Source organism: Triticum urartu, chromosome 2, assembly GCF_003073215.2.
Source record: "Triticum urartu cultivar G1812 chromosome 2, Tu2.1, whole genome shotgun sequence".
NCBI lineage: Eukaryota > Viridiplantae > Streptophyta > Magnoliopsida > Poales > Poaceae > Triticum > Triticum urartu.
The window spans coordinates 518,982,896-518,988,819 of record NC_053023.1 but is presented as its reverse complement, the minus strand read 5'-3'; positions in this window follow the sequence as shown (position 1 = coordinate 518,988,819).

The following is a 5,924-nucleotide window of genomic DNA, read 5'->3' as shown; positions in this document are numbered from 1 at the left end:
TTCACATTGTTTTTAACTGAAGGCCAAACTAGTAACTCAAATACTCTTCTCTACGATCAGATCGTAGAAATTTTATTTTCTTGTTACGATGATTTTTCACTTCACTCTGAAATTCTTTGAACTTTTCAAATGTTTCAGACTTATGTTTCATCAAGTAGATATACTCATATCTGCTCAAATCATCTGTGAAGATCAGAAAATAATGATACTTGTCGCGAGCCTCAATATTCATCGGACCACATACATCAGTATGTATGATTTCCAACAAATCTGTTGCTCGCTCCATTGTTCCGGAGAACGGCGTTTTAGTAATCTTGCCCATAAGGCATGGTTCGCAAGCATCAAGTGATTGATAATCAAGTGATTCCAAAATCCCATCAGCATGGAGTTTCTTCATGCGCTTTACACCAATATGACCTAAACGGCAGTGCCACAAATAAGTTGCACTATCATTATTAACTTTGCATCTTTTGGTTTCAATATTATGAATATGTGTATCATTAAGATCGAGATCCAATGAACTATTTTCATTGGGTGTGTAACCATATAAGGTTTTATTCATGTAAACAGAACAACAATTTATTCTTTTACTTAAATGAATAACCGTATTACAATAAACATGATCAAATCATACTCATGCTCAACGCAAACACCAAATAACACTTATTTAGGTTCAACACTAATACCGAAAGTATAGGGAGTGTGTGATGATGATCATATCAATCTTGGAACCACTTCCAACACACATCGTCACTTCACCCTTAACTAGTCTCTGTTCATTCTGCAACTCCCGTTTCGAGTTACTAATCTTAGCAACTGAACTTGTATCAAATACTGAGGGGTTGCTATAAACACTAGTAAAGTACACATCAATAACATGTATATCAAATATACTTATGTTCACTTTGCCATCCTTCTTATCTTCCAATCACTTGGGGTAGTTCCGCTTCCAGTGACCAGTCCCTTTGCAGTAGAAACACTTAGTCTCAGGCTTAGGACCAGACTTGGGCTTCTTTACTTGAGCAGCAACTTGCTTGCTGTTCTTCTTGAAGTTCCCCTTCTTCCCTCTGCCCTTTTCTTGAAACTAGTGGTCTTGTCTACCATCAACACTTGATGTTTTTCTCGATTTCTACCTTCGTCAATTTCTGCATTATGAAGAGCTTGGGAATCGTTTCCGTTATCCCTTGCATATCATAGTTCATCACAAAGTTCTACTAACTTAGTGATGGTGACTAGAGAATTCTTTCAATCACTATCTTATCTGGAAGATTAACTCCCACTTGATTCAAGCGATTGTTGTACTCAGACAATCTGGGCACATGCTCACTAGTTGAGCGATTCTCCTCCATCTTTTAGCTATAGAACTTGTTGGAGACTTTTATATCTCTCAACTTGGGTATTTGCTTGAAATATTAACTTCAACTCCTGGAACATCTCATATGCTCCATGATGTTCAAAACATCTTTGAAGTCCCGATTCTAAGCTGTTAAGCATGGTGCACTAAACTATCAAGTAGTCATCATATTGAGCTAGCCAAACGTTCATAACGTCTGCATCTGCTCCTGCAATAGGCCCGTCACCTAGCGGTGCATCAAGGACATAATTCTTCTGTGCAGCAATGAGGATAAACCTCAGATCACGGATCCAATCCGCATCTTTGCTACTAACATTTTTCAACACAATTTTCTCTAGGAACATATCAAAATAAACATATGAAAGCAACAACGCGAGCTATTGATCTACAACATAATTTGCAAAATACTACCAGGACTAAGTTCATGATAAATTTAAGTTCAGTTAGTCAAATTAATGAAAGAACTCCCACTTAGATAGACATCCCTCTAATCCTCTAAGTGATTACGTGATCCAAATCAACTAAACCATAACCGATCATCACGTGAGATGGAGTAGTTTTCAATGGTGAACATCGTTATGTTGATCATATCTTCTATATGATTCACGCTCGACCTTTCGGTCTCCGTGTTCCGAGGCCATATCTGCATATGCTAGGCTCGTCAAGAGTTAACCTGAGTATTCTGCGTGTGCAAAACTGGCTTGCACCCGTTGTAGATGGACGTAGAGCTTATCACACCCGATCATCACGTGGTGTCTGGGCACGACGAACTTTGGCAACGGTGCATACTCAGGGAGAACACTTCTTGATAATTTAGTGAGAGATCATCTTATAATGCTACCGTCAATCAAAGCAAGATAAGATGCATCAAAGGATAAACATCACATGCAATCAATATAAGTGATATGATATGGCCATCATCATCTTGTGCTTGTGATCTCCATCTCCGAAGCACCGTTGTGATCACCATCGTCACTGGCGCGACACCTTGATCTCCATCGTAGCACCATTGTCGTCTCGCCAATCTTATGCTTCCACGACTATCACTACCGCTTAGTAATAAAGTAAAGCATTACATCGCGATTGCATTGCATACAATAAAACGACAACCATAAGGCTCCTGCCAGTTGCCGATAACTCGGTTACAAAACATGATCATCTCATACAATAAAATTCAGCATCATGCCTTGACCATATCACATCACAACATGCCCTGCAAAAACAAGTTAGACGTCCTCTACTTTGTTGTTGCAAGTTTTACGTGGCTGCTACGGGCTTAAGTAAGAACCAATCTCACCTACGCATCAAAACCACAACGATAGTTTGTCAAATAGACTCCGTTTTAACCTTCGCAAGGACCGGGTGTAGCCATACTTGGTTCAACTAAAGTTGGAGAGACAGTCGCCCGCAAGCCACCTGTGTGCAAAGCACGTCGGGGGAACCGGTCTCGCGTAAGCGTACGCGTAAGGTTGGTCCGGGTCGTCTCGTCCAACAATGCCGCCGAACCAAAGTATGACATGCTGGTAGGTAGTATGACTTATATCGCCCACAACTCACTTGTGTTCTACTCGTGCATATAACATCAACATAAATAACCTAGGCTCTGATACCACTGTTGGGTTTCATAGTAATTTCAAAATTTTCCTACGCACACGCAAGATCATGTGATGCATACCAATGAGAGGGGAGAGTGTTGTCTACGTACCCACGCAGACCGACTGCGGAAGCGTTGACACGACGTAGAGGAAGTAGTCGTACGTCTTCACGATCCAACCAATCAAGCACCGAAACTACGGCACCTCCGAGTTCGAGCACGCGTTCAGCCCGATGACGATCCCCGGACTCTGATCCAGCAAAGTGTCGGGGAAGAGTTCCGTCAGCACGACAGCGTGGTGATGATCTTAATGCACTACAGCAGCAGGGCTTCGCCTAAACTCCGCTACAGTATTATCGAGGATTATCGTGGCAGGGGGCACCGCACACGGCTAAGGAATAGATCACGTGGATCAACTTGTGTGTTCTAGGGTGCCTCTGCCTTAGTATATAAAGGACTAGAGGGGGGGAGGCTGGCCGGCCAAGGTGTGGCGCGCCAGGAGAGTCCTACTCCCTCTGGGAGTAGGATTCCCCCCCCCCCCCAATCCTGGTTGGAATAGGATTCGCGGAGGGGGAAAAGAGAGAGAGGGGGCCAGCCACCTCTCCTTGTCCTAATAGGACTAGGGGAAGGGGGAGGCACGCAGCCCATGTAGGACTGCCTCTTCTCTTTTCCACTAAGGCCCATCATGGCCCATTTAGCTCCCGGGGGGTTCCGGTAACCTTCCTGGTACTCCGGTAAAATCCCGATTTCACCCGGAACACTTCCGATATCCAAACATAGGCTTCCAATATATCAATCTTTACGTCTCGACCATTTCGAGACTCCTCGTCATGTCCGTGATCACATCCGGGACTCCGAACAACCTTTGGTACATCAAAATGCCTAAACTCATAATATAACTGTCATCGTAACCTTAAGTGTGCGGACCCTACGGGTTCGAGAACAATGTAGACATGACCGAGACATGTCTCCGGTCAATAACCAATAGTGGGACCTGGATGCCCATATTGGCTCCTACATATTCTACGAAGATCTTTATCGGTCAGACCGCATAACAACATACGTTGTTCCCGTTTGTCATCGGTATGTTACTTGCCCGAGATTCGATCGTCGGTACCCAATACCTAGTTCAATCTCGTTACCGGTAAGTCTCTTTACTCGTTCTGTAATACATCATCTCGCAACTAACTCATTAGTTGCAATGCTTGCAAGGCTTATGTGATGTGCGTTACCGAGAGGGCCCAGAGATACCTCTCCGACAATCGGAGTGACAAAACCTTATCTCGAAATACGCCAACCCAACATGTACCTTTGGAGACACCTGTAGTACTCCTTTATAATCACCCAGTCACGTTGTGACATTTGGTAGTACCCAAAGTGTTCCTCTGGTAAACGGGAGTTGCATAATCTCATAGTTATAGGAACATGTATAAGTCATGAAGAAAGCAATAGCAACATACTAAACGATCGGGTGCTAAGCTAATGGAATGGGTCATGTCAATCAGGTCATTCTACTAATGATGTGACCTCGTTAATCAAATAACAACACTTTGTTCATGGTTAGGAAACATAACCATCTTTGATTAACGAGCTAGTCAAGTAGAGGCATACTAGTGACAATAAGTTTGTCTATGTATTCACACATGTATTATGTTTCCGGTTAATACAATTCTAGCATGAATAATAAACATTTATCATGAAATAAGGAAATAAATAATAACTTTATTATTGCCTCTAGGGCATATTTCCTTCACCAAGCTAGGTGGGGGCGCCCCCTCTAGGGTTTCCCCCAACCCTAGGAGCATGGACCCTAGGGGCGAGTTGGCGCCCAGCCTACCTAGGGGCTGGTTCCCCTCTATATTCTGCCCAGATGGCCCTCCGGGGCAGGTGGACCCTCCCGGTGGACCCCCGAAACCCCTTCGGTGGTCCCGGTACAATACCGATAACCCCTCGAACACTTCCGGCGACCGAATAAGGACTTCCCACATATAAATCTTCATCTCCGGACCATTCCGAAACTCCTCATGACGTCCGAGATCTCATCTGGAGCTCCTAACAACCTTCGATAACCACATACTATTTCCCATAACAACTCTAGCGTCACCAAACCTTAAGTGTGTAGACCCTACGGGTTCGGGAACCATGCAGACATGACCGAGACATCTCTCCAGCCAATAACCAACAATGGGATCTGGATACCCATGTTGGCTCCCACATGTTCCACGATGATTTCATCAGATGAACCATGATGTCAAGGATTCAACCAATCCCGTATGCAATTCCCTTTGTCCATCGGTATGTTACTTGCCCGAGATTCGATCGTCGATATCCCCATACCTCGTTCAATCTCATTACCGACAAGTCTCTTTACTCGTTCCATAACACATGATACCGTGGCTAACTCCTTAGTCACATTGAGCTTGTTATGATGATGCATTACCGACTGGGCCCAGAGATACCTCTCCGTCATACGGAGTGACAAATCCCAGTCTCGATTCTTGCCAACCCAACTGATACTTTCGGAGGTACCTGTAGTGCACCTTTATATCCACCCAGTTACGTTGTGACATTTGGTACACCCAAAGCATTCCTACGGTATCCGGGAGTTGCACAATCTCATGGTCTAAGGAAATGATACTTGACATTAGAAAAGCTTTAGCAAAGAAACTACACGATCTTGTGCTACGCTTAGGATTGGGTCTAGTCCATCACATCATTCTCCCAATGATGTGATCTCGTTATCAGTGACATCCAATGTCCATGGTCAGGAAATCATGACCATATATTGATCAACGAGCTAGTTAACTAGAGGCTTACTAGGGACATATTACGATCTACGTATTCACACATGTATTACGGTTTCCGGTTAATACAATTATAGCATGAACAATAGACAATTATCATGAATACGGAAATATAATAATAACCACTTTATTATTGCCTCTAGGGCATATTTCCAATAGTCTCCCACATGCA